A 16,711-nucleotide genomic window follows, 5' to 3' on the forward strand; every position below is an offset into this window, starting at 1 on the left:
ATGAAAAAATCCATCTTGTAATAATAAAACTACTCTATATTCAGCCCTCTTTTTCAAACAATGCAAAATTTCTTAGTGAGGTTTATTTCATAAGTCTACCTAAAACCATATTTTAGAAGGTAAATACAAAGGAAATATATAAGAAACGCTCTGATCAGAAAAAGCAAAAGGAATGACTCTATTTTTCTGCCTAAACTATACGCATATTTTTACCAGTGACTCGATTCTCAATCAATGAACATTAAGCCCAGAACTGTGAGACATTCTAGGGTAAAGAATAAAGTAAATTATATTTTTAACAAGCCTTTAAAAATTAATATTCACACCTTCATGTGAAAAGAACTTTCAAACCATGGTGTGAAACCAGAAGTTTTAAAAAAAAGATACTGAGACATTCAACTAAATAAAAATGTAGAACTTTTTTTTTTAAAGCATGATATAAGTTAAAGACAAGTAACAAAATGGAAAATAATAAGAGCAACATAAATGAAAAAGACTAATATCATTAATATACAAACAGTTGTCATAAATCAATAAGAATGCTCCAGGAGAAAAATGAGCAAAGAATATAAATAGGCAATTCACAGAAGAATAATTATAAGTGACTTTTAAATGCATGAGAAAACATTCAATTTTACTAGTCATGAAGGAAAAACAAATTAAAACAAAATATAATTTTTCACCTGTCAAATTGGCAAAGATCTAAAACAGATACTGTTCACTTTTGGCAGGAGTTTAGATAAACAGGCTCTCTCGCATAGAGCCACTGAAAGAATTTATTACACTTTTTCGGAAGGCAATTTCTCTTTATATCTTAAAAATATTAAGAGTTTACATAAAGTTGGTTTACTAAATTAAATAAGAACTTAATAATTATTAAAGAAATGATTTGACAAATTTTAAAAGATATGTGTATAAGCATTTGCACTGTGCCATTATTTACAATAGCAAACAATTAGAGATAATCTTAATGTTCAATAATAGGAAGTTGATTAATACATAACTATAAAAATGACTTGGATCTACATGTTTTGGCAAAGGAAGATGCTCATGATATACTAATGAAATGGAAAAACAGACTGGATAATAATATGTGAAATATTTATTTTTAGGAAATTTACATATAAATAAATTTCTGGAAAGATTTATACAAAATATAAGGGAGTTGAAGTCTGAATGAGTCATTTACCTGTGATTTTCTCTGCTCTTACCAATACTTGAATTTTTCAGCATAAATACAGACTATATATAAAGTATATATAATTCATGCTATAGTTTTGACATAATAGGGTCTTTTTTGTTGTTGTTGTTGAGAGGGAGTCTCACTCTGTCGCCCAGGCTGGAGTGCAATGGCACAATCTCAGCTCACTGCAGCCTCCACCTCACGGGTTCAAGCAATTCTCCTGCCTCAGCCTCATGAGTAGCTGGGATTATAGGCACCTGCCACCATGCCCGGCTAATTTTTGTATTTTTGTAGAGATGGGGTTTCACCATGTTGGTCAGGCTGATCTTGAACTTCTGACCTCAGGTGATCCACTTGCCTCGGCCTCCCAACGTGCTGGGATTACAGGCATGAGCCACCACACCCAGCCTAGAGTCTTAAATTTAGAAGGAATCATTGAAATAATCTAATCTATTCCAACCTAGAGACCAGTTTAAGGATTCCCTACACAAATGTTTCTAACTGATGACAAACTGTTTGTCTTGAATATTGTAGATGAAGTGAAGGTCACTATTCTATGTTCTATTTTGGAATCTTTAATTTGTTTTTAATACTTTCTACCTATTAGCCCTAGTTCTGTGCTCTGGAACAGTGGAGGAGAAACCTACTTACTTCTTTCTGTGACAGTCTCTCAATTTTGGAAGAAACAATTGTCTCCCATCCTGGTCTTGTCTTCACAAACATATCAACCCCCAAGGCTTCATCTATGGCTCTTTTAGCCTTGAGATCCTCTCTCATCAAGGACAAACTCCTTCAGATACCTCCCCTAAGAGGCTTGACACCCATCATTAGAAACTGCGGACCAAGTCAGAATAGGAAAAAAGGTAAATGAAAAAAAAAAAAACTTAAGAAAAGGAAAACATCTCTGTGAGCGAGAATGATAAACTCAGGCTTCACAGAAAAGACAGGACTTGCTGTAGATCTGTGAATTTTTGATAACCAAAGAAGTAGGAGGGAAATCTAAGCTCTATAAAGTGAGAGAAAGTTTCCTCTTAATGGTTAACTTTTCAATTCAAAAAAGGAATAGAGGGGAATTTAAATTTGCCTTTCTTCACATTCATTCTTAAATTATTTTCACTCCCTTTCTGCCTTCTTGCAATCTTTGCTGCTTTGGGAAATGCCAAAAAAAAAAAAATTAAACAAACCATTGTTTTGTGGCCATTATTTATGGTGTTAACAATGTTACTTTTTTCAATAGTTTAGTCCCTAAACTATTTCCTTTATATAAGTTTCAAATTCTCAGTTAGGCTACAAGCAGCTTATAGCCAATGACACATCTTTAACTTCTTCATCAGCTCTTCCCATGCCCTTTACCACATAAGAATGCATACCATGCCTAAAATATTGTTTCGGCTTAAGCAAATGTTATTATTATATGGTGATTAGTCTTTCTGAGATAGCATCACACTTTTACCCTATGCCATACATGAAGGCCTACATCCTATCCTAATTGTCATACTAGGAGAAGGAATCGGGTCGCAGTGTTGTCATTGCTGAAGTCTGTCCATGTTCCTTTCAGTTGTAGACAAACTCTTGTACAGCTTCTTCTTCCTCCCTACTGTGGCTTTCATGAAATTCTCAGTGGGAGATAATAGGGATCATTCTCTCCCAATGGATAGGTATAGCTCTTAAGGCAAGAGCAAGGGAAATGCTGGAGGCCACTGAGCCTCCAATGTAAGAGTTGCTGCCAGTCAGACTCACGTTAGCCTCTCTCATTCTTTCTCCTATAAGACCTTTTCCCTTCTTCTGACACACTGGAGGTTCTACAGAATAATCCCTCACTTCAAAATTGTGAACTCGTGATTCTCAAATCCAGGGATCTGCTCTGGCTAATCCAAGGGCCCAGATGATTTTCCTTTTTCCTTCATGATCATCCCAACTGAACAGAATGACAGAGCAGTAGGAGGAGATAATCATACTTGGCTGATGTGGCTCCTTCACACTAGAAGAGGTAAAGGGAACAGTTGGTGCCTCTGAAGGGGTTTGAAGATGGGTTTTCATTGCTTGTTGCCAACAGGAGTGACCAAGGAATGATGGCTGACTCATGACCCTCCATCTGGGGCCTCGGAGCCCAGCACCTGATTTGATTACCACATTGCATTTATCTTGCCAAGATATGTCAAGGGGACAGCTTTTGGAAAAAAATGTGTATTAAGCAAAAACTGTACACCCAATATACCTCATCTTTACACTCAGTACCCTTCCCTTAGTCGTTTTCCTCACTACTCAACTTCGTATCTAGTCCTATTCCTGTGTCCTAAAATAAATGTTCATTTATAATAAGATATTTGCATATCCAGTGAGAAAGGCTTTATTATTAAAAGAGGTTTTAGAATAAACTAAGTGGTAACTATGATTGCAAACTAGGTAGGCTGTTGACATATTGAGTTAAGAGGCCTTCTAAGATCCCACCACATAAACAAAATTTTCTTATTCAGTATGACCCTGAATGATTTCACAAACTAGAACTACCCATGGCCTGAATCCATTACCTACCCATACGTTATTTTTAATGTATTTAGGAAATATAAATTAAAGCTAAATTGATATTTTTTGATAAAAATTTAATTTGAAAAATTGGCATTATGAATGCAGTGCTGAAAACCAATTTATATTCCTAGTTGCTACACAGACAACTACTTCCACTCAATACCACTGGTATGAGATAGGTGGGCAACATCAATCTTCTCCCCTGGAACTAGTAGACATTAACCAACCTCTAGAGGCAGAAAGGGGCTCCAAAATTTGCTAATAGAAGGGTAAAGCTTAACTGAGATAGAAAGCTGGCTAGATCCTGAGCCTTCAGTGAAGAAGATGGGGGTAATGATACAGAGGGAAATTTTCTTTGTGGGATGTAAGATCAGAAATGATGAATGGTCAAAGAATTTTTGCCAAAATGGCCTAGACCCTAAACACATTATTTTCTCTATTTTTCTCCATAGTAAATTTAAGCACTTGATTAGTGTCTCATCAACAATATCATATCACAATTCACCAGTGGGTTACTACAGAGGTTGTCTGATATGATATCTCAGGAAATAGTGATGTAATACTGAGTTTCTATGACTCCCTTTTATTAATGACTGACTTCTCATCTCATGGCTTGTATATTGAGCATCATGGGTATTGTTAACTGTCCCTGGAACCTGATTTTCACATAGAGTCAGAATATGTGCTCTCTGAGAAGGTTAATCACACAAACGCTCTTTGACTTCTTTCTCATGAATGCCACATCCTCCTCAGAACCAAGCCCACTACTGACTGACAAGCCCAATGGAGAAAGAGCAGAAAACAGGAAAACGTGTATTACACATTGCCCTGCATTCATCAGACTGCCCTTCAGAAAGGGGAAATAACAAAGAGTGAATGGTGGGAAGTCATTTTATCTGCTAGAAAAATATGCCCTGTTCCCTACTCAAAAAACAAGTGGTTGTGAAGCAACCGCATTATTTAAAGCTACAAGGCAAACAGGAAGAGGCAAACCAAACAGGCAGACCCTGAGAACTTCCCGCAAGTGCTCCCCTCAGCTGGGCTGGTTTGCAGTCTGATGGGCATGCTGACAGGCTCCAGTGGTTGCTGTGAACCCAGAGCATTCTTGACGAGAAAGGAAAGAGGAAAAGAAAGTGCCAGTTCCTCTTTAGCAAGCTATTTGGGAAACATTTGCTAATTCAAAGGAATAATAATGATTTCTAGAACCAACAACCATTAGTGTAAGCATTAACATCTGAGAAAGAAACCTGATGCTAAAATGCAAGCTTGAAGAGTAAGGAATTGCCCAAGAATAGGAGGTAGAAGAAAGTTGTCTACAAAACCCAGAAGAATGGTGGTACTTAAAATTAATTGACAACACAAGTGACTATACTGGCCAAAGAATGATCATCGGAACTTTAAAAGTTTACAGGTTGGGCTCAATGAGTCCCCAGTTTTGAAATATTTGATATGAGCAGACAGATATTCCAGGAACTGTGTGGGATGACACTCTTGGCCTCAGCTCCCCATTTTAGCCACATTTGAAATACCTAGAAATATATCTCAAGATAGCCTCCAAGCTAAGTTGTTATTTTGTTGCTTCACAACTCAACCTCAGTTCTGAGAAGAGAAGTGGATAAATGTTGTGGCCACAAAGCAATTCAGGTATTATTCTTAATCCTTACCATGGTCTAAGAGTTAAGCAACAATGTCATCATCTTACAAACAAGGGTACTGACACTAGGATAATTGTCCCACCATCAGGGAGTCAGTTACAGCGAAGCCTATCTGATGATATACCCCCTCTTTCTTCTGTACCATGGGATAAAACCCATTTAGGGGACAGTAGAGAGATGATGCCCCCTAAATCATCATTTCTTATGGCAAAGAAACAGAATTTTCTTTGGGCCAGAGTGAGCCGTCACAGGGGAAAAGTCCTACCCTTGGACATAATGAGAAGTTTGAGTCTGCAGCATTCACAGAGCCTAGAGAATCACCAAGAGATGGGAGCCAAAGACCCTTGCTTTCCAGAGATGGATTACATAGAAAAATGTGCCACTTGGCTGACAGTGATATTAGTGTATGTTTTCCCATTTCTCTCACTCCTCTGACAAGATGTAGTGTCACTGAGAGCCAAATTAACACACCGGGAGGCTTTGTCATTAAAGAAATACAAGCTCGCTTTGATTATTGCTGGCAAGAGAGCAGAGTGTGTGGTGCAAACAGCAATCCTATTCTCAGAACTAATATTCTTGCAGACAGCACAGCTCTGTCTCAGTGTATCTTGAATTGGAAGACGGGGTGTAATTTTTCAAATCTAGAGGGAAAAAATGATTTCCAAGCTAGGTACTTAAAGGTATAGGCAGCCATAGATCGCAATGAACACAGCTGTCAATGTTGCCATAATCATAAAAAAAGGGAGAGACAGAAAAAACATGAGCAAGGAGGGAGAAAATCACAAGAAGTGTTTCTAGCTATGTATGAACTGAATATGCTATTTGTAAGATTAAGCTAGAAAGACACTTAAGTAGAGGGTAAAAATAAAATGTACTTGCATGAAAGAAGTTATCAAATATAATCAGGCAATTTACTGGAAAAGCTTTAAGAGTCTTAACTTCATTGTTGTAAATGTTGTTGTTTGGCTTTGCATTCAAATTAAGGTGTTACCATTTTCGTGTTTTTGTTTTTTTTAATTTACTTATATTTGCTGTTTTGCTGTTTGACTGGAATCTGTTGATTATGGAGAAACTGGTCCTAGACCGGGAATCAAATACCCAGCTTGTTTATTTTCCTCATTCATTATCATTTAATAGATTATTCTTTGGAGCCTCAGTTTTATCACCTGAAATTTGGAAGAATAATATCTGTATTGACAACGCTACAGAAGATTGTGTATATCAAATGAGAGAATTAATCAGAGAGCACACTGGATGTGGATTGCCTGGTCTTCCCAAGGCTGGCAGTGTCTCAATATGCACCATACTATTGAAATCAAATTGATACCTGGAGAAAAAGGAAGATCAGTGTGGGATAAAGCAGAGATGTAAAAGGGCTATCCATTCCCTCAGAAATGGATGGTATGTTTTGTTTTGCCACCTGAAATAGCAAAATCATTGAACCTAATTCGCTGCTTCTGAAACCTAATTCGCTGCTTACATCCCAAGACTGGAGGACACATCAGCTGTGCCTACATCACACAAAATAAAGATAAGCAGTTCACATAATTGTCTCAATTAATTGTCCTACAAATCAGTGTGATATTTAGTCTTTAATGAAATAGGTAATTACACCCATCACAAAGCAGTTTGGATCTGAAAAATAATCTGAAAGGACGTAACCAAAAGCAAAGACTCAGAGGAAGCTTTATGTCCCTAAAATAAAACACTTCAGATTTGTGTGAAAGGAAAAAAAAAAAAAAATCTCCCACACAGACGACCAAACAATGGGAAACAATGACCATGGAACAAGTTCTTTCCAGTTCTGGAAAGCATAATGGTAATAAGAGTTAACAATTAGTCAATCCTTGTCAACTAGTAGGAGGAGGTATGTAGGGAAGAAGTCAAGCCTAAAAGAATCAGGTCCCAGGACCAGGGTCAGGCAGAATGGGTGCAGAAACATCAATAACAGCAAAATGTAACAAACAGTTGATATTACTGATATGATTCAGACTTTTAAAAAATAACTTGACAGTTATATTTTATTTCAATCTCCCCAAAACCCTGTGAATGTGTCAGCCCAGGGCAAAAAAAAAAAAACATCACACTGTAAGGAAAAAATGTTTTTAAAAGTTTAAGCAATTTTTCCACAGATCCCAGGGATATGACCGAGAGAAACTTTCTTTAAAACAGTTCTTATAACCACAGTCTTCAGTTGAGCTCCATGGGAAAGCCTTAAATTTAAATTATTACATTGCTGCAAAAACATGAATAGCTGAAAAAGAACTTATGAAAATGATGCTACTGCAACTAACTGATTATGGACTGTCATATGAAAATTTTAGCCATAAAAATGGATTTCTTGGACCATTTTAGCACACATCTATTACCAGATAAATGGCAGAAATGGGACTCATTTCATATCAACATAGAAGGAACAAGTATTTAGGTAAACTGGCCAATAAATCCAGAATACTGGACAAGAAAACAGCTACAGAGGAATAGGTGTTTCTCTAGCAATATACAACAACTACACATCTTGAGCCCAAAAGCAGCATTCCTTGAACAATATTCCCCTTAATATGCTTATTTCCAACTCATATAATGGATTTGAAATCTAAGTAAAACTGTGTAAAACTAGAACTTTATTCCTTTATAATTGAAATTAACCCAAACCTCAATTCTCATTTCCAATAATTATGGAAAACTGAGCAACTTGAGTAAAACTAGTCTCTTCCAGTTTATAACACAGTATCAAAGGAATCAACTCTCTACCTTTACATTCTCTCTGAAATGAACCATCATTATTCCTTGGGAGTGTAAGATCTTCATTTTGGTGAAGTTCAATTGATCATTTTTTTATTTTATGTTTTGTTTGCTTGGTGTCGTTGCTAAAAAGTTCTTGTCTACTTCAAGGTCATAAAGATGTTTGCTTCTTAAATATATTTTTTAAATGTGTTTGATTTTTTCAAATATGTTTGGTTTTCAAAATATGTTTTATTTTTAATTTTAAAAACATAGTTTTATGTCTCAATTTATGATCCAGCTCTAATTAATTTTTGTGTGTAGTGTGAGATAGGGGTCAATGTTCACTTTTTCCTATAAGTTTATCCAACTGGACTTAGAGACTCCGATGGGGGAGCATGGCCAGGGGACTAGTGATTAAAAAAAAAAAAAAAAACTACACATTAGATACAATGTACACTACTCTGTTGACAGATCTACTAAAACCTCAGAGTTCATTGCTGTATAATTTATCTATGTAACAAACCACTTGTACCCAATTGACTATGGGTCAATTGATATGTGGGTTTGCATCTAGATTCTCCACTTTGTTTCTTTGTTTTATATATATATAAAACAAAGAAACAAAATATATATACATATTTTATATATAACAAAAAATATATATATACATATATATAATATATATATATATCTCTTCTTACACAAATACCACATGTTCTTAATTACAGTAGCTTTGTAGTAACATTTTAAATCAAGTGGTTTAAATACACTGTTATTCTTTCTCAATATGTGTTATGAGTTATTCCAGGTCTTTGCAATCCCATATAAATTGTATAATCATCTTTTTATTTTGTAAAAAAATTTTAAAGATCTATTAGAATTTTGTTGAATCTATAAATCAACTACAGGAAATATCTACAATATTGACTCTTCCAATCGATGAACATGGCATATCTCATCATTAGTTTAGCTCTTTAATTCATCTAAGGCATATCTTATAGGCTTCAGTGTAGACATCTTACTTTCCTTTTTTATACATAATCCAGACCATGTATTTATTCATTTATAAGTATTTTATATGTGTACATATATATACATACACATATATAATTTTTTTCTAAATCTTATGAGAGAAATTTGCTGATATGATGCCGCTTTAGTGCTAAATACTTTATTGAGAATGCATTTTCTAAAGTACAAAGAAATCAAAATATATTCAGAGTATACTTCCTAAAGTGCAAATAACTACAAAGTACAAATAATGACAAAGTTAAAATGATGAGTAATACCCTTTTATTTTCAAACTTTCATACATTAACATTTATTGATGATTCTTATCTAAGCACATTATTACCAGGATTTTTAAAAATACTTTCCCCAAAAGTTCTACTTATCATCTGTTGAAGGATTAGTTCCATATAAACTATTCCACCATTACCAGAACCAGAACCCCCGATTACTATTTTAAACATGAATTCTCTTGGTCCAGAATGATTTGTGAAGAAACACATCAGACTGGACATTGTGGCTCATGCCTGTAATCTCAGCACTTTAGGAGGTCAAAACAGGAGGACTGCTTCAGCCTAGGAGATCAAGACTAGCCTGTGCAGCATGGCAAGACCCCATCTCTACAAAAAAATTTAAAAATTAGCCAGGTGTGGTGTCACGTACCAGTTGTCTGAGCTACTCAGGAGGCTGAGGTGGGAGGATCAGTTGAGCCCAGGCAGTTGACACCGTAGTAAGATGTGTTCATGCCACTGCACTCTAGCCTTGGTGATAGAGTGAGACCCTGGCATGAAAGAAAAAGAAAAAGAAAAAGAAAAAGGAAAGGAAAGGAAGGAAAAAGAGAAAGAGAAAGAGAGAGAGAGAAAGAAAGAGAAAGACAGAAGGAAAGGAAAGGAAGAGAAAGCAAAAGAGAAAGAGAAAGAGAGAAAGAGAGAAGGAAAGGAAAGGGAAGGAAAGGAAAGGGAAGGAAAGGGAAGGAAAGGGAAGGGAAGAAAAGGGAAGGGAAAAGAAAACAAAGAATTAAATATGAACATACATAGAGCGGGTTAAATATGAACATAAATTGAAATACATAAAGGAAATATACAACAAAAGTGACAGCTAATTAGTAGTGTTGTTAAAACAAGAACATAGTTTTCCTTTACTATAATGTGTTTTTGCTATTATTATTTGTAATCACTCTGCACTGAGTACACCCTATGTACCTGCCGTTTGGGTATATAAGGGTTTTAAATATGATTGTTGTGATTTTATTTAATTCTTATAATAACTCAATAAGGTAAATATTGCTGAAACCTTTTGACAAATGAAGACTCTGAGGGTTAGAGAATCAGCAATGTCTTGGGTCAAACATCTAAGTGGCAGAGTCAGTGTATCAAACTTAGGTTTGATATAATGTAAGAGTATGAAAGTAACTCATAGCTTAGTTTACTGGAACATTTTCAATTTTCTTAAAACTTAAAGCTGGAAGAACCAGTGTTATACTACTAAGGTATCCAGTTAGCTGATTCCAGGTCACTAAACAGGTAGCTGCATTGGCATTCTGTCTGTGTGGACAGTTTGTTCAAAAAAGGGGCTGAGTGCTATTGTTATGAGAATAAGAAGCCAACAGGAAAGATATATCTGAAGGAAAGGACCAGAAAAGAGAAACATTTAAGTGATTAATGTAAATCAAATTCTTTCAAACAAACCCTTCTCTTGAAGGATTAATTTTTTTAGAACATAATACATCTTGTCTTCTCCATTGGGCTAGGTCATGCATGCCGGGGGTTAAAAAGACTGTTTTCTGTCTCATCATTCCTTAGATATTTACTTCTATAATTAGTTCAAGACATTGATGCTAGCCTGACTCATTAAAATAATTGAAGAGGAAAAATATATTTACACTAGATTTCCAAAGGACTTAGCCAATGCCTAATTTTATCAAGAACCAATTATATACTTATAGGGCTGGAAATACTGTAATTTATAGACCTTATCACTAAAAGGTTTTCAGTCCAATGGACCTGATACAGAAACATTAAATGCTTACTCATATTAAAGAACATAGGAAAATAACAGTTACCACCTGGAAGTATACAGTAAATTAAATGTGTTATACATGCAAGGAGAGCTAGAAATCAGGAGAAAGCAGGTGCAATGTGACTTGGAAATATTTCACAGTAGATTTGGCACCACAATATTGAATAGTTCATCAGCAGCAGTCATCATTATGTCTAAAACAGAAAAGATGAGGTGTAACCCACATATATTACAGAAAGTTGGGCTGCCATTTATCCCTTTTTCTGCTAGTCAAGAAAGCACACAACAAATTGTAAAAAGTACGATAGTTGTTTTTACAGAAGCAACCCTGAAATGCTCTATTGTGTAAAAGAAATATCATCCACATACTTAAGAATTTAACTCTTTTCAGTGACAGTTGACTTATGACACACCTCATAGTTCCCCTACCTGCGTCAACATTGTGGTTAAGATCAGCTGGCCTAATGACCTCTAACAATTCTTCTACTTTGAGCATTCCCTAAATCTTAGATCAAATGTTGATTAGATGCTTGATTCTATGAACATGCCATGTAAAGTCATTTATATAGAGAATAGTTGAGACAGACTTCACTATTGCCTTTTAGAATTGAGCATTCATTAGCTCATGAAGGCATTTGAAAATTGAAGAATTTCTTGGTAGCAAAATGAAAACAGAAATCGGTATCAAGAGAGGAAACAAAAAGATTGCCAGAATCTTAGAAGTCCCTCCTTGTAGACAGGATCTCTTGGGCTAGGATCACAGCTCAGAGAAATGAAGGATACCAGACTAAGCTCAGTCTCTTTGTCCAACATGGTAAACCACAAAAGAGTGATACAATATGCCCCTAGATCAAAGAATCAGCTATGGTGTTCCCCATGAACAGTATGATAGTGACAGTGAGAGTTACATGGGATGGAACTGGTGAGGGAGAAGAATCATAAGGTATATAACCCCAGAAAGGCTATTTTCTGTTCAAGCTTCAACTACAGTTCTGCAACCACGATTATTAAATTCTTTATGACAAAGGTAACCATTACATTAACGAAACAAGATGTACAAAGTGTAATTGGAAGTCAAGGTACTTTTTTCTCTCCCATCCCCAGCCCCACCCTCACTCCATCACTCTCATCCAGTCTCTTTAAATCTGTCTGGGGGAAGGGGCTTTACTGATTATTCTTATGTCATAAAAATTATACAACACAAAATAGTCTTCATTTACTAATTACAATCCCCAATCTGATATTTAAAAAAAAAACTCAAAACTGGCTTTAAAATGAAAACTTTCCCTTCCATTCCAGAGTGCTTCAGATATGAATCTTGAAGTTGAGGAAGCAGATGTGATCAGCTTCTTTAGCTTTGCAGTGGGTCTCCTCAAACCTCTTCTCACTTAGCTCAAGTGGAGAGACACCAATACCTATCTTGAAAAATCTACCCTCAAATCATCAACTCCCAAATCTTTTGTAATTTTTGCATGTGTGGGAGGATTAAGAATTGTGTGATTAATTGGTTTTTGACAATTTAAAATTTTGCATCCTTCTGTCACCTAACTGATGTCTATTGAATATTTGTGTTATGCATACACTGTGTTAGTTCAATGTATCTAAGAGACAGATATTCTCTTCAGGATGAGTGCCACAAAAGTGAAACAAAAATTTCACCAAAGAAGGAGATCATTGGTCACTGGGACTGTCTGGAAAGTTTTCAGAGAGGGCATGATATATGTGTTGTAACTTAAGAGAGATGGATGGATTTCCAACAGACAGAAGTGAGGGATAAATTTCTTCATATTTACTGAAAAAAGTATAACTATAATCAATTGGTCAAATTGTAAAGGTGCCAGATTTTTTTTAAATGTTTTCTTTACTTGTACTATATGGAATGTATTTAATTTAGTACATTTTACTATATGTCTGTCTGATTCAATTGATCTATAAGTTCTTAAGAAGATAGCAACTGAATTGCATATTTGCCTTTTCGGGCTACTCAGTATTGGAACTCACTCCCTTGGAGGACAGATATGTTTTCCCTAGCTCCTGGCAGCTAGACAACAGGCACTTCTTTGAAACTCAATCAATTGCATATTTTCCCTGGGACTTTAATTGGGAGCAAATAAAGCAAAGACACAGGAAGCAAATTGGAATGCCTCTAACTGTGGTGACGGCATGCATCTCCCAGCAACCATGTCAGTGGTGACTTCTAATACCCAGACCTAGTATTGTAGGTCAGATTCTTTTTGTAGCATCTTCTTAGATGTAATTCAGGCACACACACTAGCCTACTTCAGCTTCTGCTCATTTTCTGAGGCCAGTTCTTTACTCTTCCCAATTATTCTTGGAGTTATCCAGTATTCTTCCAATAAATTCCTTTTCTGCTTAATTTATTCAGGCTTTGTCTCTGTTGTTTGCAACCAAGGACTCTGACTAAAAAAATGTGTCTTTTTTTCTTGTTCTCTTTTATTGACATAATAAGCACTCAATTGTTGGCCTGAATGGAATTGAAATGTCCGTTGCCAGATTTTGAAAGGCTTTAAGTTTTAAGTTGATGATTTTGTCTTTTATGCAAAGGACTGGTGTGAAAAAAATTTTGTTAATGTCATTCTCAGTATTCTCCCTCTTAAAATCTCACCTATTTCCATGGGTTCTAAGGTTACAGTTCACATTTCAACTTCTTAATGAATATTTTCATTTGGATACACTGCCAGCACTTCAAGCATATCATTTAAAAATTAAAATTTTTAACTTATATCCCAAATCAGCTCCTTTTTTAAACTTTCTTATTTTTCTTAACTTTATAACAAGGTCCACAGCCTTGGATATCCCCACACACACCCACCCCCTCCCCACCCCTCCCTACACACATACTTTGACCCCTTTTTCTCCTCGTGGCCTCTCACCACTTCCAACTAAATTATAGTTCAGGAACTTATTAATATCACTAAAATCCTAGGTTGGAATGTCAGTCTCCTTCACTTTACAATTCTTATATTCTTCTGGCAATTATTCTTTCTAGGTTGCCCTAGGGGGATGTCCAGGAGTGATTAGGTAAAAGCAAAAGTAACTAAAGAGAAGGACTTAGGCTAATACTGCATATCTGTAGAAGGATTAGAACTGACCATGAGAAGAGACAACTTGAGTTTCAAAGATGACCTTGAAAAAGAGATCTCAGTAGAGTTGTGGTAATGAATATGAGACAGTAAGTGTTTGTAAAAGGGTGGGATGAAAGTCAGGTCTGTAAAAGCAGATGGTTTCTTGAGAATCTGAAGAGAAAGCAATAGCAGGAAGGGGCAATAGGTGTGGGAGAAAGCTGTACGTATGTAGTTATTACAAAACATGACAATTAGAACCAAACGGCCTAGATTCACATCTCAGAGCCATTATATCCCACCAGTTCCCCGACCTTAGGCATTCAAATATTACCTCTCCCTGCCTCCACTTCTTCATCTCTAAAATAGAGCTAATAGTATCTGTCCCAGTGACGATTAAATGAGTCTGTATATCTAAAGCACTTCTGAGAGAGCCAGTAAATCAGTAAGACATCAGCAAGCATTAGTTCCAAAGGGTAATTTCTTTCTTTTTTCCACATTATGAAAGACAAAATCTTATTTAAAGACATACGTTTTTAAATAAGAAGATAAGTTTTAAAATGGAAAAGAGAGAAGAAAATTTAGCAACGGTAGATCTGTGAGACAGGGAGAGGACAATACATACCAGGATTTATAAGGTTGGCCTTTCACACAGAGATGACTCGTTGGGCAGGGAGGAAAGCAGCTCAGAGAATATTTCCATAATTCTGCAGTGAACAGGAAGATGTGATGAACAGGTTGTACTGAGTAATCCACATGTTGTTCTGCACTGGGAGAGGGAGTAGGGGACTGTCTAGGGGCTGAACTGCAGAGAGAAGGAATTTTACAAACTTTGCTGGGATATGTAGTAACCACTTTGGTCTCATCCCAAGTAAGAGAGACTTTGCTGCTGATCTTACTCCTGGACCAGACATCTTTTCAGCATTTAGGTCCTCCCCGATCCATAAATGCAATAGGCATGCCAACTCATCAGATCCAGAAAATGAGCTGCCATAACTTGACACTTGCCCCTTTTTGTCAAATGTATAGTACACAGTGTGTAGTTAACAGAGGGAGAGGATAAGGGGTAAGTTTTTAACACACATTTACATGGCTTTACTTTCTAGAAAATGTCTCTCATAATTTTTATTTAAAACCTATGGGGCTTTCCTCAGTGTGGTTTGGAAACACTTATGCATCCCTGATAGGTATGTATGTTGGAGAATTACATCACATTACACACAGATGTATCCTTTGTCTGCTCTGGGGCCGTCTGCGCTTTTACCCATCCCACCAGGAAACCATGCCAAGAAACTTCTGAGAAGCAGACAGGCCATGGGCCTTTAAAGGAGGGGTGCTGTTTCCTCTTGTTCATTCCTAGTCCACAAGTTAGACTCAAGTCTTCTGTGGGTCCTGGGACCAATTCAGTTCCCAATGTCAGTGTCTCAGACACCACTCATTCTTCTGTAGAGAGGGGCTGCTGAAATGGTGGAAATCCGAAAACACTAAAAACAATGCCTTATGAGTGAGAAAACTTATAACCTCTTAGCAAGCTTTGGCATCTCTCTATCTCATTTCCTTCTAACAATAATCCAGCTGGTTGGGAGAGGTAGATATCATAAGCCCCATTTTATAAATAAATAACTGAGGCACAGAAACTCATAAGTAAATCCTCTCATGATTTCCATCATGCTTTATCACAATCCCTGTGATCTCAGTTTCCACTTCTACAATCAAAACACAACAGGAAAATTCACTACCTACTAAAATATCTTGATAACTATACAGGCAGGGATTGTAACCGAATAATCTCTGTATTCTCAGCATCTAACCCAATACCTGGCATGGGATACTCACTAAATGAGATATCAAATATCTAAATATATCAAACTAAACAGAATGAAATACTATATTATCTGCTTCCTTGAGCTGTTCTTGTTATTCTCACCTTTGCTGAAATGAACAGACTCAATTTCACTGTATTATATAAACCCAAGGGCTACCAAGAGAAATATTGACCCAACAGTAATAATAGGTAACTTTATTTCAAAAACTTATTCATTCCCTGACTAAGTCTACAACTATTTCTCTAAGGATGGGTAAAATACACAGAATATATTCCCTTTACAGATTTCCCCAAGAATAGGAATCATGTCATCTACTTCTTTCTGTATCTCAACACATTGCACAAACTTCTGCAAATATTTAGGACAAAAGAAGTTTTAGGCCACTGTATTTGGGATTCTGAACACTATTCTCTTAATGACATAGAATTCAATCAAATCATAAAACTATAAATAATTTCTGGGCAAAGAAAATGAGCATGGTTTTGCACTGGGTTCTATATGAGATAAAAGATCTTTATACAAAGTATTTTCTCTCGGTGCTTTCTTGTTAAATCATGTTAAAAAATAAAAGATGAAAAAATAAGTACAGGTATGGCTTAAAAAGATTATAGGAGTTCAGGAAAAAAAGATTCACATAGTACAGTAGGCAGGTCTTCATTGAAAAGGCGAAGCTTGAGACTC

At 36.0% G+C, this 16,711-nt stretch overlaps 1 long non-coding RNA gene across 1 annotated transcript in view; it reads right to left on the reverse strand.

The window, feature by feature from the left end:
• The window catches only part of LOC129018872 (uncharacterized), a 232,057-nt gene that overhangs the window by 203,804 nt on the left and 11,542 nt on the right, over positions 1-16,711 (reverse strand). The window contains exon 2 of the long non-coding RNA XR_008495447.1: positions 14,830-14,973. This is a non-coding gene — a long non-coding RNA (uncharacterized LOC129018872). The remainder of the gene's footprint in view (positions 1-14,829; positions 14,974-16,711) is intronic.

Source organism: Pongo pygmaeus, chromosome 17, assembly GCF_028885625.2.
Source record: "Pongo pygmaeus isolate AG05252 chromosome 17, NHGRI_mPonPyg2-v2.0_pri, whole genome shotgun sequence".
Lineage (NCBI taxonomy): Eukaryota > Metazoa > Chordata > Mammalia > Primates > Hominidae > Pongo > Pongo pygmaeus.